The sequence below is a fragment of the Ambystoma mexicanum genome, chromosome 10, assembly GCF_040938575.1.
Source record: "Ambystoma mexicanum isolate Mex_15411 chromosome 10, UKY_AmexF1_1, whole genome shotgun sequence".
Lineage (NCBI taxonomy): Eukaryota > Metazoa > Chordata > Amphibia > Caudata > Ambystomatidae > Ambystoma > Ambystoma mexicanum.
The window spans coordinates 1,056,533,021-1,056,559,556 of NC_090932.1; positions in this window are offsets into that span (position 1 = coordinate 1,056,533,021).

Below are 26,536 nucleotides of genomic sequence, written 5' to 3' on the forward strand. Positions count from 1 at the left end.
GTGAAGATGCCGAATTTGAAACAACAGTTTCCGGAAGCAAAACTTTTGGAGAGTGTGGAGACAAAATGGCAGGTTTCCCAAGCCTCACAGGCTCAGAAAGATTATCCGATACACTCTCAGCGCTATATACTGCTTTGGGATTGTTGATTGCAGCGTTAGCAAGGGGTTCTGTTTCTTCTGTATCATGTGGCACTGGGTGAGGATGTTTCTTGACGTGCAACGCTTGGATCCAGTTCTTTCTGCCAGAAACCCGCACTGCCGTCTGTGTGACCAACAGGACCTGGAATGGGCCCCGCCAGCGAGGTGCAAGGCAGGAAGAACGCTCAAATGCCTTAATGAGCACCCAGCTCCCAGGCCATATGCTGTGGTGCAGGGCCTCGTATCGCACAGGTAAAGCCTCTCGCACTGGTGATAAATCAAATACAGGTGTTTAGTCAACTGGCTGCAATAATCTGAAAGAAGTACATTTTCAACATTTCTCAAGGACCTACATTTAGGGAGATTCCAGATATTGGCAGGTCTCCCGATTACCACCTCAAATGGAGAGAGCCGAGTCTTAGTTTGAGGGGTTGTACGCATGGCTAATAACACAATCGGTAAGGCGTCCGGCCATTTTAATTTAGTGCCGGCACACATCTTAGCGAGCTTGTTCTTGATGATACCATTGTGTTTTTCTACTAGTCCGGCGCTCTGAGCGTGTCTGGCCGAATGGAACCGTTTGTCGATCTGTAATGCCGTACATATCTGCAGAATTACAGCACTGACAAAATGTGGACCATTGTCCGACCAGATGACTCTTGGTAGCCCGAACCGTGGGAAGTAATCTTTTAACATGGTTTCGCAGTAGTCATGGCTGTAGCATCTTTGACAGGGAAAGCCTCAACCAATTCACTAAAAGCACAGATGAGCACTAATACGTATTTCATATTATTGCACTGTTCCTTTTCAATAAAGTCGAAATGGATGACTTCGAAGGGGAGAAAGGTTGGCCCAAAACTTCCCCTTGGATTTGCTGTCCCCTTTCTCACATTATGTTGTAGGCAAATCATGCAGTCCAGAACATAGCGCTGGGCAATTTTCGAAATGTTGTCATTTGACCAAACTTTCTCTAACATTTTTGTGACTTTCTGGGCACATATATGCGTAGGACCATGGGCCATGATGACCATCATCATTACATAAGCGTCAGGGAGTAACCATTTCCCTTCAACTATGTCCACCCAACACCCATCATCATCGAGTTTCCCCAAGCCTTCAGTCCACCTCTTGGATTCTTCTAACATGGCATCGGCTTGAATATCCCGTACAGACCTGACACCCTCATCTATTGCATAGGAATTTACAGTCTCCCTTGAAACATACATCTCCATAAGGAGATCGGTAGCAGTTTGTCTAGCTATCTAATCAGCGAAAGCATTCCCTTTTCCTATATCATCTGTAATCTTTCGATGTGCTGCACATTTTACGACAGCTAACTGAATAGGGAGCACAAGCGCTGAGAGCAGTTGTACTACTAGGGAGCCATGCTGGACCTTGGTACCATGTGAAGTTAAGAACCCTCTCTCTGAACAAAGTCTCCCAAAGTTGTGAACCACCCCAAAGGCATAATGCCTATCAGTATATATGTTTAATGTAAGCCCTTCGGAAAGTTCACAAGCTCGGGTCAATGCTATAATCTCTACGGCCTGCGCAGAGGTATGCGTGATTCTCTTGGTTTCCACGACCGTGCTTAATGTGGTGATTGCATAAGCAGCTGTGAATGTACCATCCAGAAGTTTGAAGCAGGAGCCATCACAAAACAGCTCTTCTTGCGGATTATTCAAAGGAGTGTCTTTCAAATCAATTCTACCCTTTGTCTCTTGTTCGGTAGTATACAGACAGTCATGTGACTCTTCCTCGCCGCAAGCAGTACCTTGTATTGTATTGTATTGTATTTATTATTTATAACGCGCAAACCAGCAGGCCCGGAGGCATCAGGGCGCAATTTGTAAAAGGTTACAGATATGCAGGTATAACAGAGAATCATAAACATTTACACATGGGATCCGATATGCAGGTATAGCAAAGAATCATTATATACATTTACAAGAGGATCTTATATACATATGTACAGTAGTTTCAGTGCCGATAGGTGATAGTAGCGGTCGGCAAGTCAGGGTAGGTCAGGAAGAAACGCGAAGCCGGCCTTAAAGCTGGTTGAAAAGCCAAGATCTAGTGTTGGCTTTGAAGGTATTGAAAGAGTCTTCCGCTCTAATTGAAACAGGGAGGGAGTTCCATAACTTGGAAGCTAAGACGGGGAAACTTGAGCCCCCTGCTTTTTGCAATTTAAATCTGGGGATCGCTAGACAGTGGGATTGGGCTGTTCTTAGAAGTCGGGAGGTAGAGTGGCGCGACAGTCGACTACCAAGGTAGATCGGGGCTTTGTTGGCTAGGCATTTGTGCGTAAGGGCGAGTGTTTTGAGTGAAATTCTCTGTTTGACAGGTAGCCAATTTAACTTACTTCTGGTTTCTGTGATGTGGTGGTGTCGGGGAATGTTTAGAGCTGCACGAATGGCGTTGTTTTGTGTCGTTTGAAGTCTGTTCAGGTTCTCTTGGCTGGTGCCAAGATAAAGAGCACTGCAGTAATCAATTTTAGCCATAATAAGGGTTCTCGCTAGCGTAACGCTGTTAGACGTAGTGAGGAATGGTCTGCAAGCTGCGATAAGTTTGCATGTGTATGCAGACGCAGATCTGACAGCATTAGTTTGTCGGGTTAATGAGAGTGTGGCATCAAGGAAGAAACCTAACATTTTGGTATCTTTTGAGACACGAATGATATTACCATCTATGTTGAATGACTGATAGGACGGCTCTAGTCTGCTCAGGCGTTGTGCAGTGCCCAAGATCAGGAGCTCCGTCTTGTCATCATTCAAGCACAACTGATGTTGGGCCATCCAGGCTTGGATGACCAAGTAGACGTCGTTAAGGGCCTTGGTGTCACCTAGATAATTACCAGTGATGGGGATGAGTATCTGGGTGTCGTCCGCATAGTTAGTATAAGAGACACCCAGATAGTCAAGCACATCAAAGAGTGGTTTCGTGAAAATGTTATAGAGTGTAGGTGACACACAAGATCCCTGAGGAACGCCACAGTGAATCGGGGAAGGGTCCGCGGCTGCGGATGGGGCAAAGACTCTCATGGATCTGTTGCTCAGGAAAGATTTGATCCAAGCTGCAGCCGAGGAAGAGAAGTTGGCAGCTGAATGGAGGTGCTCCCACAGGATCTTATGGTTGACCAGATCGAATGCGGCTGAAAGGTCGAGAAGTAGTAGCATTGCTAGTTTGCCTTGATCCTTTAGATCCTCGATTTGAGTTTTAAGGTCTAATAATGCGGTCTCTGTCCCGTGTCTGGGGCAGAAACCAGATTGTCGTAGACCTAGCAAGTTATTAGTTTCCAAGTAATTTTGGATCTGAAAGTAAGCGGCACGGTCTAGGATCTTGAGCAGAAATGGTACAGTGGTGATAGGTCGGAAGTTAGTGGGAATGTTAGGGTCTAGGCAAGGTTTTTTAAGCAGTGGGATAACCCAAGCGTCCTTCAGATTGTCCGGGACAATACCTGTTTGAAAGGAAGAGTTGATGAAGGCCGTGATGAATGGGGCCAACTCATGCGCTGAGTCCTTGATAGTAGGGGCTGGGCACGGGTCACCTTGGCAGTTAGTTGGCTTAATTCTAAGAATTATATTTTCAACCTCTGCCACAGTAAGTGGAGAGAATGCGAATGGTGTGATGTTGGTAGAGTCTGGCAAGGGGGCCTTAGTGAGGGAAGGAGCGTGGTTGTCGCGCTTCAGGTTGTCCTGTTTATCTTTGATTTTGTCTTGTAGTGTGGAGATTTTATTTAGTAAGGCTGCTTGGATGTTGGCACACCATTTACTATCTTTCACGCATGTGTCAGGGGGGTGACTGGAGTTTCAAGCTCTCTTAGGATTTTAAAGAGTTCCTTGGTGTTCGAGTCGGCTTGAATAATGTGGTTGTTGAGAGATTCCTTTTTTGCCGTGATGATGGCATCTTTGTAGGAGAGTGAGGCTAGAAGGAAACTGTCTTTATGCTCGTCTGAGGGGTGGCTTTTCCATCGATTTTCGGCACAGCGTTTAGCTTTGCGGAGCAATCTTAACTGTGGTGTGAACCATGAATTAAGATACGCTTGAGGTTTAGCCTTTCTAAGTTTGAGAGGTGCTATACAATCAATGGCAGTTCGCATTGTTTGGTTGTAGGTGTGTGCTAGTGAGGTTGGATCAGAGTAAGAGTTGGTGGCTGTGTTAAGGGACGGGAGTAACAATGGGAGGAGTTTCTCCTTGGTTATATCTTTTTTGCTTCTAGTTGGGAGTGCTGGGGCTAATGGTGACGGGATTCGTGGTGTGGCTTCAATGTTGAAAGTTATAATGTGATGGTCGGACCATAGACAGGGGGTATTGTTAAGGACCTTGATATTGCAATTGGAGCCAGCTACCCAGTCAAGTATTCTACCTTTAATATGGGTAGGCTCTTGGATGTATAAGGTAAGGCCGAGGTCAGATAGTGTGATCTCCAGGTCAGAGGCCACAGGGTCTTTTAAGTCACCAAGACCTAAGTTAAGGTTGCCTAGGATGATTGTTTGCGAATTGTTCTTTGTATTGTTGAGGAGGAGAGTGGAGATTTCACTGACAAAGGTAGGTGCGGGTCCTGGAGGTCTATAGATTAGGTGCATGGTGGCTGTTTGGTTAGGTGTGAGTGCTAGTTTGACAGACAGCAATTCGGCTGATGTGAGTTTGGAATCAGGTAACACTCTTAGGTCAAGAGTATTTTTATGGATGAAGGCCACACCGCCGCCTTTGGAAGAGGCGGTGGAGCGGTCACATCGTGTGATGCCGTAGTTCGGCGGTAGGGCTAACGCTAGTAAGGGGCCAGATGCGGCATGAAGCCATGTTTCGGAGATAGCTATGAAGTCAAGGTCAGACGTGGTGATGAGGTCAGCTATGTCAAGTGCGTGTGCAGTGAGGGATCTAGCATTAATAAGGGCACCTTTGAATATGGGCAGTTTAACCTCGGTGGTGGTGGGTTTGCATGCGGTGGCAGTTGACAGAGATCCAGGAGAAAGGGGGGTTTGTTTCCTGGTGATGTGACGGATGTGGCGCAGGCGTAGGCGGAATCTGGTGCCTAGTCTCTTATTTCTAAGAGAGAGGGGGCAGGGTTGGTTAGGTGTAGGTTTCCTAGCAAAGTGATCCAGCCATAAAGCTGGGTCGTTGAGGTATTGGTTGGTATGGCCTACAGCGGGTGCTGCCGGGCTCATTCTAGGTGACACGAGAGGTCGTGGGGGTGCCATGCTGGTAGAAGGCTGGTCCATTTTAACCCAGAGTGTGGAGGTTGCTACCGTAGGAAGCTGGAGAACTTGGGCAAGTCGAAGGGATAGTGTGTAGAGTAATGGAAGGAGTACACTGACGTGCATGATGACAGTCCTGGTCACCTAGGTGAGAGAGGAGAGCTAGGTGGCACAACAACCATGTACATAGACAGGGGCCACCTAAGATCAAATTGGCAGTGAAAGGCAAGGGCCATAAGACTAAAGGCACAACATAATCAGGGCAAAACACAATCAGTTGTGGTCTATTGGCGACCATAAGGCACAACACAATGTAAGCAAGCAATGTAAGTGGCAGCTTCAGGTGACATCTTCATATTCTAATCCCTAAATACGTATATATCTACAGTCCATAAATACTAGTTTGAGCTGCCATTACCTTCTAATAATGAAGAATCTGGAGCGGAAAGGGCAAAGTTCCTGGACCCTGGCTCCTATGGCTCCAAACAGGCACCCAACAGGCCTTAGTATGGCCTTTGTTGTGGCCGGCGTTTCCGCCTGCCGGCGGATGCAGGCCGAAGAAAAGTAAAGATGCGGCCTTGTTGTGGCGCCGCGATGCGCCCGGAATTGCGGGGTCAGGCGCTCCGTTAGGACAAGGTCAGGCAGGCCTTGCTCCGAGTGCCCGCCTCCTGGAGCTGGATTCTGGCTTCGGGGGGGGGTGCGAGGGGCTCCTGCCCTCTACCCTTGCTGCAGGCAAGTGGAATGGGGCTCAAGGGCACCCAACAGGCCTTAGTATGGCCTTTGTTGTGGCCGGCGTTTCCGCCTGCCGGCGGATGCAGGCCGAAGAAAAGTAAAGATGCGGCCTCGTTGTGGCGCCGCGATGCGCCCGGAATTGCGGGGTCAGGCGCTCCGTTAGGACAAGGTCAGGCAGGCCTTGCTCCGAGTGCCCGCCTCCTGGAGCTGGATTCTGGCTTCGGGGGGGGTGCGAGGGGCTCCTGCCCTCTACCCTTGCTGCAGGTAAGTGGAATGGGGCTCAAGGGCACCCAACAGGCCTTAGTATGGCCTTTGTTGTGGCCGGCGTTTCCGCCTGCCGGCGGATGCAGGCCGAAGAAAAGTAAAGATGTGGCCTCGTTGTGGCGCCGCGATGCGCCCGGAATTGCGGGGTCAGGCGCTCCGTTAGGACAAGGTCAGGCAGGCCTTGCTCCGAGTGCCCGCCTCCTGGAGCTGGATTCTGGCTTCGGGGGGGGTGCGAGGGGCTCCTGCCCTCTACCCTTGCTGCAGGCAAGTGGAATGGGGCTCAAGGGCACCCAACAGGCCTTAGTATGGCCTTTGTTGTGGCCGGCGTTTCCGCCTGCCGGCGGATGCAGGCCGAAGAAAAGTAAAGATGCGGCCTCGTTGTGGCGCCGCGATGCGCCCGGAATTGCGGGGTCAGGCGCTCCGTTAGGACAAGGTCAGGCAGGCCTTGCTCCGAGTGCCCGCCTCCTGGAGCTGGATTCTGGCTTCGGGGGGGAGGTGCGAGGGGCTCCTGCCCTCTACCCTTGCTGCAGGCAAGTGGAATGGGGCTCAAGGGCACCCAACAGGCCTTAGTATGGCCTTTGTTGTGGCCGGCGTTTCCGCCTGCCGGCGGATGCAGGCCGAAGAAAAGTAAAGATGCAGCCTCGTTGTGGCGCCGCGATGCGCCCGGAATTGCGGGGTCAGGTGCTCCGTTAGGACAAGGTCAGGCAGGCCTTGCTCCGAGTGCCCGCCTCCTGGAGCTGGATTCTGGCTTCGGGGGGGGGGTGCGAGGGGCTCCTGCCCTCTACCCTTGCTGCAGGCTCTAACTTCCTCCTTGCGGGATAGGTAGGAGTTCAGCCGGATTAAGAACACAACACCTCTTCATTTGGATGTGAGGAGCAAACAAGATCAATTCATATCTTGTCAACCGTGTGGAAGTGCGTTGTTGAGTTTGGGTTCGGTTCAGTAGAACATTTACAGAGTCAGGCATCATTAGGGTTAGATCATGGCCTAGGACCATTTCCTCACTCTGTTTTACAGACGCAACAGCAGCAGCGACAGCTCGCAAACATCTTGGCAAAGCGCATGCTACAGGATCAAGGGCGGAAGAATAGTAACTGCACAGCCTATTCTTCCCTCCATGTTCCTGCATTAATACAGCCAAAGCACATCCATCACATTCATGCACAAACAACACAAAGGCCTTTTCATAGTTTGGTGTGCCCAAAACTGGTGCCGAGCATAATTAAGTCTTGAGCAAGTCAAACGATTGCTTGTGTTCCACGTTGCACGGCAATGGTGAAGAAATGCCCTTCTTCGTCAAGGCCAACATCGGTTTGAACACTAGTGAGAAGTTTGGGATACACAACCTACAGTAAGAAGCCATACCTATCAAGGCTCTAACTTCCTTCTGCGTATTTGGGACAGACATGCCAGAAATGTGTTTTATACGTTCAGGTTTCAATCTTCTTCCCTCCTTTGACAGGAGATAGCCTAATTAGGCGACCTCCTGACAACAATATTGAAACTTTTTAAGCAAAGCTTTGTGACCATGTTTAGATAGATGTATAAGCAACAACCCAGTGCTCTCCTTACAGGCGCTCTCAGAGTCAGCAGCTAAAAGCAGATCATCAACATACTGAAGCAATGTACAAGTAGAGGACAATTCAAGGGTATCAAGGTGTTCTTTCAAAGCCCTACTGTGGATGCTAGGACTCTCTGTGTACCCTTGAGGTGCATGAGTAAATGTGAACGAGCGTCCCCCTAAGGTGAACGCAAACAAGTATCTACTGTCCTTGTGTATACGAATACTAAAGAAAGCATTCTTCAGATCCACAACACTAAAGTAGGTAGCAGTAGCTGGAATCATGGTCAATATTGTCGTCACATCAGACACAATTGGAAATTGTGGAGCAACGACTTTATTAATGGTACGTTAATCAATTATGAAACGGAATGGAATTGCATTATCGCCTTTTTTGTACACGGGTAAAAATGGACTATTGCACAAGCTTCCTGAAATTTCCTCAAACACCCTGCGATGCACAAAATCGGAAACAATGCATTTCAAAGCTCACTCGCCCTCAAATGAAATCTTATACTGTGGAATGTGTGGCAGCTCAATTCCATGTTTCAAGACTATCTTAACAGGCTCAATTTGTAAACACCGACATCATTGTTGTCAACTGCCCATAAGCACTCTGGTACATCATTGAATTCTGACGGCAAAGGTCTGGTTAAGAATTGAGAGACAGAAAGTTGCCATGGTGAAATCATTAAACGCACTCTGTCAGAAGAACAATGAGTTACCGCATTTAATTCTTTCAATAGATTCAACCCCATCAAATTCTCTCCACAATTCGAAGTCAACAGAAATGGACTGTGGTCCGTTAAGGGACCCTTAGAAATTGGTACCAGCGAAGAAACTGGAGAAACAACTTGTGCCAGAAAACCCTACAGAAACATTTGTTTGCCCTGACAGTGGAATGTTTGGAACCCGAGAATGATCAATGGAACACTTCTGTGCTCCAGTATCTATCAAAAACTGATGTTTCCTATTTCCCACTATCATTTCAACGTAGGGACCTTTCTGATTGACGGGAATAGGTGTAGGTTCCAAACCCTGCTTCGGGCAATCCTAACGAAACAGAATATCATCAAAAGGAAGCTCTTCATATAGATATGCAGCAGAAGGATGATCAAATATGTTCCTAGTATCCACACTCCTGATTATCCTGTGAAAAAGGTTGCTGAGGATCCTGTGCAAACTGACCTCTACCAGGGCCCCCTACACCCGGGCGACCTCTGGATCATCTACCCATATTCCCAAATGTGATATTTGACCTCTGTCGAAGGACGGGGCATTGTGTGCACCAATGACCCTCTTGTCGACAATAGGCACACTGGTTAATGTTCACAGGACCCAAGGGCACATTCCCTTGTGGAACAGACTGACCTCTAATCTGCAAACTACCCCCTCTGGGGCCTCTAACAATTTGCTGTAATAATACTTTAGTCTTTAAATCACCTTTTCGTTTTTCAACTCTATCTTTTTCATTCTTGACACGATTCTCGTAGTACTGAGCCATGTGCAGTACTTCTGATTGGGACTTCGCCTGCCAAGCACTCTCAGAAGACATAATTTGTGACTGGATGTCAGGCAGCAATCCACGCACATATTTGTCCACAAATAACCTTTTCCCAGACTCTGTGCCTAAGTCTTGTCCGCTGAAATCATAGAATACCTGTTCGAACTGATTAAAGAACTCGGTAGCACCCTCAGACCTCCTTGGACACAGGTCGTAAGCTTGTCCCAAATAATTCTTTTTTCAGGAATTATGGTTTTCAATGTTGCAATGATTCTATCAGGCAAAGTTAGTATCACCTGGGACGGTCTTTCACCAGCTGGCCTTTCTCCATCGAGTCTAGTTATGTTAGCCCATGTATCTCCCAATCCTGGCACGTTGTCTATAGTTCTAACTTGTTTCCACAAATCTACGAGCAGGAGTACAGGAAATACCAAATCAATATCACCTAGGGTGAAAACTGAGGACTGCAAGACAGACTCTATTTCTTTATAGAATCCTGTCGGATTTTTCCTAATATCAGGAATAGCTTGTCTAATAGTATTCACTTCCTGTCTTGAGAACAGGATGTGAACAAACTGATACATAATGTGCAGGAATGCTCACAGCAACTGCATTTGTTGCAGGATCAGCATCAATCTCAACCTTCTGGACAAATGTCAGAGGAACCTCTCTCATAGGCAACTGAGAAATAGGCAACTCCGAACGCTTATTAAGCAACAGAGCTAAGTCGTGCGCTAAAGCAGTCAAAGAAGTGTCAAGTGAAAAAGCTCTCTTATAAAAACTCTAACTCCGTGGGACAACTATTTTTTCTCTTCACACAATCATCCTGTAGGTACTCTATCATTACCTTTATCACTTTCATCTGCATTTCTGGCGTATACTGACTGTATGTGTCATATACCTGAACTGGAGTTATCGACATATCTGAAATCCATCTAAGCGCGTCTTTCGTACAAATTCGTGCTTCCTCAGACTTCGGTTTTCGACAAGGAACCGTTTCTGTACATATATACTTTTCCCCTCGTCATCCTCATTCTGTAACCTTTCCAACTCCTTTCTATACGCAAATAACCTCTCGACATGCTCATTTACTTTCTCCACAGTGTTTCTTGAAAATGCTAAAGTATTTAGATCCTTAATCCTTGCGGGAGATCTATATTATTTAATTTGCCCCACATTACACATGAATGAATCCCTAAACCTTCAATAAAAACATTTTTCTCAGGAAAATTATCCATATTAAAAAGTGTGACAAAAACGTAAGTTTGATCATCTCTCTCCATACAATTCTTAGCCTATGCAATCAAATCCCGTTTCTTCTCTGGCGGTACAGTATTGCGAGTGACAACCCTTGACCCCTCACCCTGATCGACTGACTACAAGCGGTACAGGACCACTTGGAAGAGGGGGAGCAGGAAAATTCAATGGAGGTACTGTTACTGGTGCAATAGGAAAGGGTGGAGGAACAGGTGGAAGAACAACGAATGGAGGAAGAGGAACATTAGGAGGAGTGGGAACAACAGGAACAACAGCAGGAAGAGCAGGAATAACAGCAGGAAGAGGCAAAGCAGCAGGAAGAGGGACATACAGAGGTGGCGCAGAGGCACCCGACCTTCGTTCATTTAACAATTTGTCTGTGAATTCGTCGGAAACATGAAGGTCTTTAGAAGGATACATTTTCTGAATTCCAAGTGAGAAAGCCCTATCCATATTCCTAGTCAACTCAGAATGTTTATCTTGGTCATACAATAATGCTTTTTCAGCGTTCGTTTTATGACGGCGCGCATGTTTTTCTCTACTCTTAAGTTGCTGCAGCGCTTCTTTTTTCTAATTCTGCAAAACATCGAATGCTGAGATCTAGCCTTTTTTTAACAGAATTGACTATAAATACTCAATACGAGGGATTTCAAAACTACCATTGATTGGCCACTGAAGTTCGGAGGCATGTCTCGTTTGTCTGTGCCAAATATCATTAAACACTATGCTTCCAATACCATGCTTACAGTATATAGTACATGCCGGCGACCCCTCCTACATTCCAAAAATTGTCTATCGCTGCGGAACAAGCAGCGATAGACAATTTTTGTCTCTGAAGCAGGTAGACAATTTCCCAGGCATATCAAATTATTGGTGTTACCTGGTCAATAATTGTGTCTGCAGATACAATATGCCAAAATCAAATTATCAGGATATTTAAGAATCAGTTCACGACTCACCTGATCAATCCTAAGGAGGTCCGATCGGATTACAAATAATCTTACCTAACTAATCTTACCTGGTGTTTGGTGATTTCACAAATCTGCCCGCCTCGATAAGTGGACCCTCGTCAAGATGCCGTCTCGGACCACAAGCTAATCGTCCATGGATCGGGTTGTGCAGCGCTGCTGAGGTGTCGCGTCTCGTTCAGAAGGGGCCCCTTATTTTGTCCCACCGTCCGATTCCGGTCCGATAGTGCGCGTCAACCTTCGACAATCTGGCATCAATCTGGAGGGTCCCTATTCGGGCGCCAACTGTGATAACAAAATCAAAATATTGAGACTGAGTACCCCAAAAGGAAATACACTGAACACGGGTTACAAAGGAACATACAAAGATCTTTTTATTTTATACTGAACAGTTTTCCAAGAAAAGTAAAAGATAGCTATCGGCCCTCTGTACAATACAATGAACTCCAGCGTGGTTCAGTGTGCTTAGTGAGGGACGCTGTACATTAGAATTCGTTGCTCTTTTATACCATTTGCGAACATGATGTCCAACACTACTTCGGATTAATATTCCTCTAATACATTACTGATCTAGGGTTCATGCCGAGTTCGCACCACTATATGCATAAAGATTTTCCATTAATACAATCGCCAACAAGCCCACACAGTAACAGTGCATTTTAGGATTTCTCATAAAGGTCTTCTCAAACATTAATACAATGTAGTTAAACAAGTGTTTTTAGTTCAGTATTTGGATACATTGTTCTTAACATATGCTCGCTGATTAGTTTCATTGGCACGAGTAATCCTTTACACACAGGTCAACGAAGGACAGGGTCTCAGTTCATGACCCCAACAAGTGGCCTGCAGGCAAATTACATATTAATTGCACACATAGGTCAAGACGGCCATGTTGTATTTCGGAATGACATCGTCCACCATTTTAACTCACAGGGTGACTTTACAGAGAGAACCTAAAATGGCGGATTTGACCTAAAATGGCAGCTTACATTGATTCTAAGTTTAGGATCTTCGTAACACGGTTTTTCTTCGCAAGTGGCTTATAAGCAGCTTGGCGTAGGCCAATATACATATATTCATTGCAATAGGAGGTACGATATAATTTCCCATTTGACAAATCCAACTGGAAGGTGAACCTAGTACTGGCAGAAACATCTTTTAACAACAAGGTTCATACCGCCACCAGTCTCAGCCCATTCTACTGTTCTTCCGGACAACATCCTAACTTGGTACCTTTTCGTCCTGTGCAGCCCAGTGCCATTCCGTCTGCCGATCAGTTGATCATCGCGATCCAGAAACAACACGACTTGGCATGCAGTACCCTTGCAGAGGCACAGGAGTGTATGAAGAAACAGGCTGACAAAGTGCAGACCCCTGAACCTGATTTTCAAGAAGGGGATTTGGTCTGGTTATCCTCTAAAAATCTCCCTGTCCGTAACCGGCCCAATAAACTGGCTCCTAGCTATTTCGGGCTATTCAAGATCACTAAACGCTTGTCCCCAGTTGCCTTTCGCTTACAGTTGCCCCAGTCCTGGCGAGTACACCCGGTTTTTCACGTATCCCTCTTGAAGCCATATGTGACTGACACCTATGGGCGTTCCTTTTCCCATCCTACCTCCATTAATTTACGGGGGTTCCCGAATTCGAAGTCCAGGAGATATGTGATTTGCGCATAAGGCGGGGGGTGCTCCAGTTCCTGATGGACTGGAAGGGTTACCCTGCTTGTGATCGCACTTGGGAACCACACAGTAAGGTGCACACTCCCCGTCCAGTTTGCGACTCCTATCTCCGCTTCCCTTGGAAGCCTGGGCCCGAGTCTTTCTCGGAGGGGGTATAGTGTCACGCCAATTACATGGGTTTCGGGGTGCGCCGGCCGATTCTGGCACGCCCCGTCTTGGCGGATCTACCCGTTATTCAGGCTGGGGGGGTCCCGGCGCTTGGCGGTCTGTGCCGCTTCCAGGTTTCCCGATCACGGGGGACTGAGCATGCCTTGTTCTGGGGACACCAGCACCCAGGAACAGCATGGCTTGCGTTCCAAGCCTCCCGGGTGCTGGCTGCCCTTTATTAGGGGCCGGTCTATATGAACAAACGGCGTCTCAAGGCGGTTTGTTTCCGGATCATTTCTTCGCCTAAATTAGCTCCTTGAGCTGCCTCCAGTTTCCTTGACCCTGACCCATCCTTTGGTTCCTTCCTTTCTGGCTCTTGGCATCTCTTCCTGGTTGTTCCCTGGCCTTGGGCTGACCTTCCCTGCTCTCCTGTTCCTTGGGCAGGGTTCCCCTACCTGGTTCACCTCTGGGTCTCCTGCTTCCTGATTCCCTCCCTGGCCACCTAGGGGTCTTGTGCCGGAACTCCTACTTCTGCCTGGGGATCCTGATTTAGGGTTTCACCTGTCATTCTGTTTTACCCTCAAGTTCTTGGGTCCTTGTTCCTGGTTAGTCTTCTACCTCCTTGGTTCTGTGTCTGGCCGCCTGCCTCTGCCTGGGTACTCTGCCTTGTGGACTTGTCACCGTCTTCAGTCTGCTTCCTAGGTGAAGATCCTTCTGTCACGGGCTCACTGGATTCCAAAATCAGATCATCGCTTCAAGTGAAGTTACGCCTTCCCTGTCAGTGCTTGCATTGTCTTGATGCCACGTAAATCAGGGGTGTGCTCCCCGTGGCATTGGGAGTCAGTTCACCTCTCACCCGGTGTTCTCACGGGTGGGTGTTGGGCCGGTGTCTCACGTCACACAATCATCTGTAGGTCCTCCGACAGCCTGGCTACTTCAACACGACCATCGATGGAAAGTTCAGGTACTGTGCACACTCAAGACGCTTTTCTTAACAGTAGATAAACCCCCTATTTGCCCACCTATTTATATTAACAACCTCGTTGATAAAGAAACGCCTGATTTAGATACTAAAAATGAATTTCCATATGGCATTAGACCGGGACACTGCTAAATAAAGTGCCAGTTGTTCAGTGCGTCTTGAACCAAATCAATGGTGCTAATCATTATTAGCAATTTGAAGTTCAAATCTGAGATGCCTCATTAATAATGTTGCCTAGCCACCAAAAATGCACGAGATGGGCTTGTCAATATGGACGGATTAGTTTAAAATAACAAGCTTGAATTACTACGTGAAAGATCACATTGCACAAACAGTTATCTATAGTTGGACAATCATGTATCCAACATAATAGATGTGACACATTCACCCGGACCTGCCACAAACTTGCACCTAGCCACAGGTTTATACTGTACGTCAAAACTATGGTCACATTAAGACAGTAAATCAGGACACTGGCAATTAAAATAAATCCAGAATGAGCCAGGGTGTGCAAATATAAGCTGAGGTGGGCCGTAAACAACCATTAGGTCACACTAAGGTCCTACTGCGAGGCCAATAAATGCCTGTTGAACTATTAATTCCTAGATATATTATAAATATAAACCCTTGCCAGGAAAAAAGGCACCAATTGTTTAAATATGCACAGACATAGCAGATTGTTACTAAAGTACATACATCACATATTATAAATCAAATACAGGTCTACATTGGATGCAACATGGGTCTATTTCATAAAAAAAACGAAAATGTATGATCAGTGTTAAGGCCCCCTTGCAATTATCCTATATTGACAGATAAGTCTAGCCTCCAGCTGTCTAAGCTTGAGTTCAAGGATGCCCCCTACAGGTGGTAAATTAACCTTGGCCATTCCCACATACTTGATGTCCTTCTTTTGAATCCATTTTATGGGCATTTTGCCAGTGTTTGGCTAGTGGATATTTGGCTCCTTCATTAGCAATGGTTGACAAGTGCTCTCTAATCCTGATTTTGAGAGGTAGAATTGTGCTCCCAATATAGTGTAAGCCACACACACATGTAATCCGATACACAACACATTTAGAGTTACAGTTGATAAAGGATTTAATATAAACATTTCCTAGTGACCCAAAGTCTACAGTTGAGGTTTCCAAAGCATGTGTGCACATGGTGCAACATCCACATTTGTAGAATCCATTCTTCTTACGTGCATGCAGCCAAGTTTGGCTTTGGATTGGATTTGGCATAAATGAGGGACATAGGATATTCTTAAGTGTAGCTGCTTTACTGTAAACAATGCTGGGGTTTTATGTCTAGCCATTTTTTTAGATCTTGATCCAGCTGGAGTAAAAGCCAGTGTTTTCGAATAATATTGTTGATTTTTTGACTATCAACATTGTATCGAGTGATAGCCTAAGTTTATTAGATTGTGTAATAGGGGTCCATATTTTCGGGACAAGTAGATCAACTCTCTTCATACCCATCACATCATTCTCTGTGCTTGAACTAGGGTTTTCTTGTTATATCCTCTTTCACAAAATCTTTGCTTGATCAAAATGCTCACTCTCACTTTATTTGTGGTGGTCAATGGACATGCATAGGGCTTTGACATCAAGGGTGATCAATACGAGATTTGGATCGAAAGCCAGGTTCTCAAATATCTGCAAGATATGCATAGTGTCTCTTACATAGGTCGGGTCTGAACAACCAATGATAACAAACATTTGTTAATATAGATGGAAATTGGTTCAATAATGACCCCTCGCCCACTAACAATTGGCCGTCCTTCTGGAATGTTCTCAAATGCTTTGTGAATCCATTGAATGTAACTCCTGCAACAATTACTTTTACCATTATTCCCATGTTGCGATAATTCATGGAACAGACAAGCTTTTAAGGTACAATAACTAACCAGCCCAAATGGGCAGAGATGATGTGACACACCACTCTAACTGCCATATAACCCAATCTTACCCACTAAAACCAGTAACTCATATTGTTCTCTTGTTTGATTGTCTTTATCTCTCCCTGTCTATGTGTATGTATGTCCTATTCACTCTTGCATTGTTGAATTGGCATTGACCGGTTTTTATACTGTATTGATGAATCTCGTTTTTGAAATGACTAATGAATAACGTTGTGCACCTGTATATGACAAAATGACCATTGTATACACCATCCCATGTGCTATTGGGTTGTGCCACACTTACCTTCGGGTACCTTTGTTCGCAACCACTATTTGACTAACTGTGTAACAAATTTGTGATGTAACAAATAAGTTTAAGAAGAACAGCACAGCTCGAAACACATGTTAGTCTGACCTTGAGTTGAATAAATTACATGCAATTAAGAATGAATCACCTAGAAATTGGGGGTCATTCCGAGTATGGCGGTAAGTAAATGTCATTACCGACATGGAGCAAATACTGTGTCTGTGTAGGTAACAGCCCGCTAATAGAGGGCTATTACGACTTCTCAGACACGAGCTTTGCGCCATGCCGGTAAGGGGATTACCGCCATGCCGTAAAAGGCCCTTAGCAGCATCATTGAAAGCACAGTTTGCACTACCGGCATGAATCAATGCGCCATTAGCGGTCACTAATAGCGCTAATAATGGTCACCATAAAAAAGCGGAACCGGAAGTAGCGCCATTGCACAGGAACTGGAAGGAGCACGGGGGCCATCGTTAAAAACACAATCCATTGCCATACTCAGCAGCCAGGACCTGTAGGATACTGCTGTGTGAGAAATCCTAATCACTACAATACCACAATGCCCAAGGCTGTGAAGAAGGGTGCCTCCCGCCAGCGTAAGGAGCGCTTTAATGAAGATGAGCTGACCATGCTAGCGGCGACCCTGGAATAAAATGCAGATGTTGTTTTTGGCCAGAGCCTCAAGAGGGAGTCCATAATCCGTAAGAAAGAGATCTGGGCACTGGTGGCGCAAAAAGTAAGTGCGGTCGGTAATACCCCCCGCACAATAAAGGACTGCAGGAAGAGGTGGGATGACTTGCGCCTGCTGATCTGCAATATCCTCTCGGCCAACAGGAGCCAGGCCATGTCAACTGGCGGGGGAGCAAGCTCTCCCATTAAGCTGTCCCAGTGGGAGGACATCTGTGTGAGCCTGATTGGCATGGAGGCCTTAGAAGAAGTTGGAGACATGGAGTGTGGTGCCAGGACATCGGTGGATGGAGGTGAGTGTCCTAAGAATACACTGTAATGCAGAGTCTGATGAAAGTCCACCAATATGTCTGTCCAAAGAGGCAAGCCATGGCCCAATAAACACACATTCCCAGGAAAGTTGTTGGACGCAGCACAGACACATGCAGTTGCCTGCAGCAAGGCAATGCTGTACCTAACACAAACCACACAAAGATGTAAATGGCATAAGTCACACTGCATGCAGGCCCCAACAAATATGCATGTCACATACCATACGTCTGCCCCAACATGAGTGACCCTGACGTATGCTTGCATTACCCACCCATGTAGCAAGCAACGTGATCATCCAAACTCAAATGGGTATTACCCTCAATTGTGTAGATGAGCAATTATACAAATGTATGCATGATGCCTATCAAACCATCACTCATGCCGTCCCTCTCTTCCACCCCCACAGGCTCAGACCATGACAGCGAGGCGCAGGATGAACCCCCACAGCCAACCACACCCCGGATGAGGACCCGGGATGAGGCCAACAGGCCTTCAACCTCAAAGGCCCAACACAAGGCCCGCCATGCACCACCAAGGAAACCACCTAAAGATGCCACAGCACTGGTGCCGCCAAGGGCCATCGAGACAGAAGCTGCAATCCCTGACACACTGCCACAGGACACAGCTGAGGCTCTACACTCAGCAGAGTCCAGTTCATTCGGGGAGGCGGCAGCCACAGCACCCCTGGCTGAGGAGGAGGTGCAGGAAGAGGTGTGGGTGCCCGTGGAGGACAAATCCTCTGAACCGCCCCACACACCAAGTCCAGCACCATCCCCCCAGATCACATCTTTAGAGTCTGACCACACCACCACCCGGAGTAGTCTGGGGGGGGAGTATAATCAAGGGGCCATGAGTCCCATACTGGAGCCCATTGAAGCCGAACATGACACCCAAGCACCGCCCACCTCCACAGGTGCACCGGCGGGGCATCAGCATCATGAGGAGATGATTGGCCTTGTGTGTCAATTTGTGGATGACAATGCCCAATCAAGGCTTGAGTGGCGTGAAAACACCGATTGCATTCAAAACCACCAACGTTGCTAATGTGACGTGATCGTTACAATTAAAACCGAAAAACCCCAGCAATTCACCAGTTATGGTAAGCTAAGCAACCACATCTCCCACCACTACCATGCACTGCTACGTCTAACACCCAGGACATGAAAGATGACATCACAAATGTCATTGATGACATCACTGATGACATCACATATCTGGGCCACTTGGTTTTGTGTTTAATGACATGTTTAGTTTAGTTTTTTGTTTTTACTGACAATGAGAATTTCCTAAATGTAAAAGGTGCTATATATCTACACATGAACATATTCATATGTTCTTAAAGTACTTACCTTGCAATTTAATCTGAGCTCATAGAGCACATATATGGGGCAATAAGAACACCTCCAACACACAATTAAAGTGTGTACATGATGATTACCTTTAGTGTTATTGTCATTTTTTGGTTGGTGCTGTTGTTTCTTTCTTCCTTACTTTAGCTTCCCTGTATGTGTCTCTAATGTGTATGCATTGTGCGTTTTTATATGTATTTTTTCTACTAACACAAATGTGTGGTAAATGTGCAATTGTTACCTATCTATTCCATGTCTAACATTACTCAAAACTCTCATAAGGTAGCATTTATTATTGTACTATCGGAAATTACTTGGTTACAAATATTGTACTTCTATGGTGCATGCTGCAAACATTGCCTATATGTATGTATGATTAGGTTCCTCTATTAAAAACAACACTAGAATATAATGATTTGTGTACATGAGTACATTCTTTCATACATTAAATAGTTCATGATAGGTCTCCCAATCACCCCTAACATCTTGTTTCCAATATTATAAACTCAGCCCCTTCTAGGGACTGTTTATTAAAATGTATGTAATGTGTGATGTCATCAGTGATGTCATCAACAACATTTGTGATGTCATCTTTCATGCCCTGGGTTTTAGTCTTAGCAGTGCACGGTAGTGGTGCGGGTTGAGGTTGCTTAGCTTACCATAACTGGTGAATTGCTGGGGTTTTTCGGTTTTAATTGTAACGATCACGTCACATTAGCAACGTTTTTCAATTCCATTTTGTAGGTTTTTATTATTGCAATTTAACCATAACATCCCTTTAAAAAAGGTTTTTCACAGACTTTCATAGATTTTTATTAGTGCAACTTAACCATAACGTCCCTTTAAAAAAGTTTTTCAGTGAATTTCATGTGTTTTTACCAGTGCACATTTAATTTCCTACAACTTACCAATATCATACTTAACATTGTTGTCCAATGTACACCTTTAAACTCTGCCATTTCCCACCTTCTAGCATTATTTTTGACACTTCTATACTCTTTTTGCAACTTTTTCCACAATTTTAGCATTCTTCAACGTTGGCGAACATCTGATGTGATGGCAGACTTTTCAGACAGTGTTATAAGACCATACGCTCACTGTGAAAATTCAGACCATTTCTGATAGTAAGGTGGATGATTTTGAAACCCGTAGTACGCTGGTGAGATAATCTGGCAGTAAGGTGGAAGCAGTAAGGTGGAGGTCACACAATTACCAACTATTTACTGCCACTTTTTGCCATACAAGCATACTCCTAATGGTGCCCATTACGTTTCGATTTAACAATTTGTATCTCACCAATTAATACACTAATGTTGTGCACGTGTGACATTTCTCGTGTAAATCAAGTAGTACAAAGATTAAACCTTTACTAATGGGCCTAGCCAAGCTGGCTTTTTCTGGTGCACAATCGGTTTTCTAGCTATTTATTAGCACATGTAGGTGGATATGTGTGTGTGCAGAAGTACAATCCAAAAAGGTTTGGTGGTTCTACATGTTCTTGATGTCTGTATTGCAAAATATGCCAGAATGGCACTATAAAACACTTCCTCAAGTGGACTATGCCTTAAAATATCGCAATATGGACCTGTAAAATAATTTCCTGATGCCAACAATATATGACAGATTGCCAATTTATAGTACATGTTCATGAGGCCTTCATCCACAATATATTCCAGCATGGCACTGTAAAGCAATTGATCATCATTGGTATGCCGTGTTGTGGGAAATGCCACTGCAAAACACTTAAATGATGGAGCCACTATTATATGCCACTGATTTCACTATGAAGTAAGTGGTGATGATGCCTGCGTCTACAATATATGCCAACATCGCCGTGTAAATCACTGGACCATGCTGTCTGTGCTAAATAAAAAACAGTATTGGCACTGTACAACACTCACTCACATGCAGTCACACAGTCCATTTTTCTTGCACATCTCGGGAGGATAGCTCAGGAGCAACGCGCTCGACTTGACACTGAGTACCACAGGTTTGAATCCCGTGTCCACGCTCCAAACGTCTGGGTATTAAGTGGGTTATACATGTCCATATATCATTATATTTTATTCAATCACACACACACCACATTTTAAATACAATTGCAGACATTTTAAAACAAAAAACACCTTTTTACCTCGTCAAACTGCCTTCATTCTCCTCTCCAGGAAACAGATTCCAGGTACATGTTTGCGGTCCAGACATCCTTAGTCTAGGAGTGAAGAGCGGTTTTCTACCACTGTGTAGCTCATACCTCCTTCCCCTGCACAGAGCATGGGGGCAACACTTGCATTTGTTTAAAACAAATTAAAACAGGCAGATTTGAGGGCTGTGGGTTCACTTGAATGTGAGAGGTGCACAAGAGTGAAAGCCTCCCTCGTCCTGCAGCTGAAGAACACCGTGAACATGTTTGTAACATGCCCAGTGAGCAGTCCGACCACGTTGGAGCCCTATAGGAATCAGAAGTGCAGGACTCAAATAAGACTGTTTGAAACCTGGAAAGTGCACACTACAAATGTTTCCACCTTAACACAAGAGAAAACAGTCTGTGTACTCCTACCAAAATATATAATGTTCCACATCACACTACTAGACAAGTAAACTGCAGTCATCATAAGCCTGCTCAGAATTCAGAACATGAAGTCCACATATAATAATTCTGAAAAGTGCAGTAAACATACCAGCTAGTTTTGCATTGACGAGATCTGATCTGCTTTAGGAAAGAATGGTCCTTATGTCAGGTCTTCCTTCATATTTAAAAGTGAAGTCCATTTAACAGTGTGGTCCGCATAACAACAGTGAACATATCCACCTACACGTCTGTTCTGCAGAAAGACTGTTAACAACCCATTCGCTATCCTGTCTTGCATAAGAAAAACTGCACATCGTTCATCACCATGACTCTCGTAAGACCATGTGTAGGCCAAATAGCAGCATGTCCTGCATAATGAAAAGTGCAGTTTATTTCAATAGATCCATCCTGTCCACAGAAACAACTTGAGAGTTCATCTGGAGACTCACTATTATATTGTCTATTGCAATTACGTGGAAACAGTGATAGATATGATATGATATTTTATTTATATCACGCTCGTACACAAGAGTTTCAGAGCACGACCAAGCAAAGGGAAGGGAACAGGGGAGAAGAAAAAAAAAACAACAACGGTCTTACTAGGCCCAATGACATTAAGAGCGCGCAAGTGCATGGGAAAGGGAAAAGGGGGAAAGTGCATTGATGGGGGGAGAAGTGGAAAATGCGAAACAGAGGAGAGAGCAGAATAAATAATAATAAATACAATAAATAAATAAATAGAGGCAATGAACAGTGGTAGTGCAGCCAGCAAGTGGCAAAGTGCAAGGTTAGTCAGAAAGCGGGTATCTGATAAGTGCAGAAGAAAAGTGGATGAGGGACTGTATGGGTACAGATACAGACCCCAGTGCAAGGGGTGACCAGGAGACAGTGCAGGTGGGTGGCAGGGTGAGCAGGTACCTGGGCCCGACGGACAGAGGGTGGCCAGGTGCACGATGCCAAGAGAGAGAGCGTACCAGCAGGGGAGAAAAGGGCCAAAGGCAGAAGTGAAGAGGAAGATCTTGAGCTGCTTCCGGAACAAGAGATGGTTCTCCTCAAGTTTCAAGGTGGCATGGAGGCTGTTTCAAAGGGGGGCCCCAGCCGAAGACATAGATCTACCCCAGGCTTGTTTCTTTGAAAAACGACTGACCCTGAGGTAGTTAGAGGTAGAGGAGCAAAGGGCTCGACAGGGGAGGTATTTACAGAGGGATAGTTGAAGGTATTTTTGATCCAGGTCGTATAAAGCCTTGTGGACAATGCAGAGAGTTTTAACTTAATCCTTGCATCCACTGGGAGCCAATGAAGGGATTACACAGCTGGAGAGATACAATCCCAGGGCTCGAGGCTAAGGACAAGTCTTGCAGTCCTGTTCTGGAATAGCTGTAAGGGGGGGAGAGTGGAGGCAGGTAGATTTAGAAAGAGGCTGTTACATTAGTCCAACCAGAGATAACCAGAGCTTGGGAGACAGTGAGCTTCTGAGGGAATGAGAGGAAATGCAGAGTACCTCTAAGGAGATGCAGTAAAATGACTTTTTTGAGACGTCAGAGATGTGTGCGTAGAAAAAAAGTGTGGAGTCAAAGATGACCCCAGGGGTTCTTAGCCTTGCTAAGAAGGAGGCTGCCCAGAGAGTGAGGGGAAAGGATGGTGAAGATGTACCAATGAGGAGGAACTCAGTCGTGTTGGAATTTAGACAAAGATGGTTGGTGGCAGACCAATTTTTAATGGCGATTAGGCAATCAGAGATGAGGGAGGGAGAGGAGGTGGGTGAGGGAAGCCTGAAAATGAGTTGGGAGTCATCAGCATGGAAATTTGAACAGAAAATGGAAATGCAATAGGCAAGATTTTTCAGGTATTGGTTGAAAAGCCAGGGCGTGAGGTTGGAGGCTTTCATAGATCAGACTTGTCTAGTGACCTCATAAGGGGAGTAAAGAGGAAAAGAGGAGAAAGAGAGAGGGGGGTAGCAGAGGGAGGGTTGTCAAGCAGAGAAGGTGAGGGGAGAGGAGAGGGAGCAGAGGAGAGGGTGGACACGATATCCTGGGTTTTACAGATAAAGTGAGAGGCCAGGGCATTGCAGAGAGCTTGGGAGGCATGAAGAGGGGTGGGGACTGCAGCAGGGTTGGCCAGCTCCTTACAGATTTTAAAGAGTTTGGCAGAGTTGTTAGACACTGCAGCGACGCAAGCTTGAATGTGGACTCTCTGCTTGGTGTGGATTATTTAAATATTTTAATAAACTAATGCACATTACCTCTCTTTTCTGCAAAATTGTCACTGAGGAAGCAACCCGCCCATTTTCAGCATAATGACTAGAGCAATTGACGTATCATACATTCCCCAAAAAATTACATATCAGAACACATATATTCCTAGCCAGCATAACAAAAAGTGCTCTGCATATATGGCCATCATCAAATGACAGTCCACAAATCTGTTCATACTATGGACAAGGGGCAGTACTTGAAACATCAGCATACTTTGTATAAGGAACAATCCACAATACAGCATGTCCATTATACCAAAACGTATAATTCCACTGGTAGACCTTCCTGCATATGAAAAGGGTCAGTACACTGATCAGATCATCCTGCAAAAGCAACAGTTATGTGGACACATACACAATTAAACATCCAACACAAAGAAAAATTAAGTCCATATATCAGCTTGATTTGCATTCGGAAAAGTGCATCAGCATAACATTACCTAAAATATGAAAATAGCCCTACATAGTAATCTATCCCAAATTTGGAAACGTGCATTTCAGTAAGTTGTGCACATAGAAAAGTGCAACCTGCAAATCAGACTTCCCTGCTGTAAAATACGTGTTTTGCACATTGCAGCTGATGTCAATTAAGGACAGATAGAGTCAAACTAGACAAAAGGAATGGGATGAACCCAGAATACCTCTACTATAGGCCTTTCACTGAGAGAGGTGAGTCACACATGCCATGGCCAGTCTGTACTTCCACTCCAGAATATGTTGCTGTTCCATAGCTCTTTTGACTGACTGGCATAAGGTTGAATTACCGTTATAGTTATCATCAGCATTTGTATACAATTATTCTGTCTACAAGACCTTTTTACATCTGAAGTAATGTGTTGAGAGTCACCATCTAAAGGACATAAAGTAGTACCATTTTCACTTCTTCCTGTGAATTGAGAGCTGAAAAAATTAGCATTCGTTGTATTTTCTATTTGGTGCGGCCACTGAAAACAGAAATACAAAGGAAAAACATGATGAGAATTCCAACATCACTTCTTGTGCTTTTCAAACATTTAACAAACATATTGGGCCTGATTCATGGAATTATTTGCCCGGAAAATAGGACACTTCCTCGTGCAAATGCATGCAAATCCGCCTTCGTGGATTCATGAAATCTAATGCTCAGTACTTTTCCTGGACTTGCGTGGAGTTTGCGCTGGCTCAGCTCTTCTGTGTGAGCTGCCGAGGGCCTTGCGCGAGACTCGAAGTAGAGCATGGACTGGGAAGGGGACGTAACACCTAAAATGGGGAAGAACTTGCAAAAAATTTCGAAAGAACTGCCTGCAGGCCATCCCTTGCACATCCACAATTGCCCAGCATGAGACATATTCATGGATTAGATTGCACAACGTGTCGGCTGGGAAATGGCCATGCAAGTCCGTCATACGATCCGCCACCTGAAGGCAGGCGTAAATACATTTGTGCTTAGGATATGTAGCACACATGCGTGGTTGTATGTCAGATTTCGGGGTGCATATACTCAATCGGGGGTTCCGATATAACTTAGGGGTGCACAAAAGCAGTTTAGAGGGGTGGAGGAACTTATTACGGGGGTTCGAACGCAGATTTCCTGAGTTATTGCTGAGTTACGATTTATTATACGCATGTTGTTGGGTTGCCGGATACTGTTACAGGGGACCGCTTGCAAGGCCCCTGAGTTGCAGGCCTGCTTACAGGGGGTTCCCACGCACTGCTTGAGGGGTACGTGGATCTGTGCCCAGAGAAGCGTGAAAAAAGATGTTCTGGCTGTTTATGCTTTGTGTGTGGGTGTGTTGGGGGCGCTCCAGGTGCGACCTGCGAATACGGTTAGTTTGCGCTGTAAATTCCATGAATAGTCATGGCACACCTTTCTTGTTCTGCACGCAGGCTCATGCAGTGTCCTTCTCTGCATGCTGCTCTTGCAGAATCTTTGCACACATTTCCATGAATCGGGCCCAGAGAGTTGCTTTGGAAGACACAGCATCAATTCAAGGCCATCAATGACATCATATGGAAAGGTTGATGTGCTAGCCTATTTAACTAATCTATTGTGCAATGTCACCTCCCATCCTCTATTGGGCTGAATGGGGATGGGGAGCCCTGTAATACTGGCACCCGCGAATTGGCAATTATCAGGCCGCAACAGTTGTAATGGCCCATTAATTGCCCATTGCGGGTGCCGGTTCCGGAGAGGAGTTTGGCAGTAGCTGTGCCTGCCATACAGGCACGGCTACCTCCAAACTCCTAATGAGGCCATTGTGTCACAAGGAAAATAGGTGTCCGACACCTCGACCTCTGCAAGTCAGACGAGGAGAGTGAATGAAGGATAGTTTGGAGTCATGTAAGGCTGCCAGGGAGGCAGTGTTAGATGGACCAAATCAGGTTTTAGTGTTAGCAAGGTGGACTAGTGGAGAAGAGCTTGCTTGAAAGCAGCCATGATAAGGGAAGTTGTGTTGCATACAGACAGAACATTCCAGAGTGCAATGTTCAGTTGATGTGTAGGAGAAGAGAGTCAAGGTGGATAGGTGTTAATGGCAATATGTTTAGCTCATCGGCTTTGAAGTAGGAGGTCCACGATATATGAGCAGGTGGGAGTTTCAAGATGTGAGTTTTTTTATATTAATAGAAAAGGAGGAAGTTGCAGCATGACTGGAGAAAGCATAGGGAGAGGTTACTAGGAAGAGCAGTGGACAGACAGTACTGCAATCAGCAAGCTAGGCGTACTCGCAGTTGCAGCAGGGAGAAAG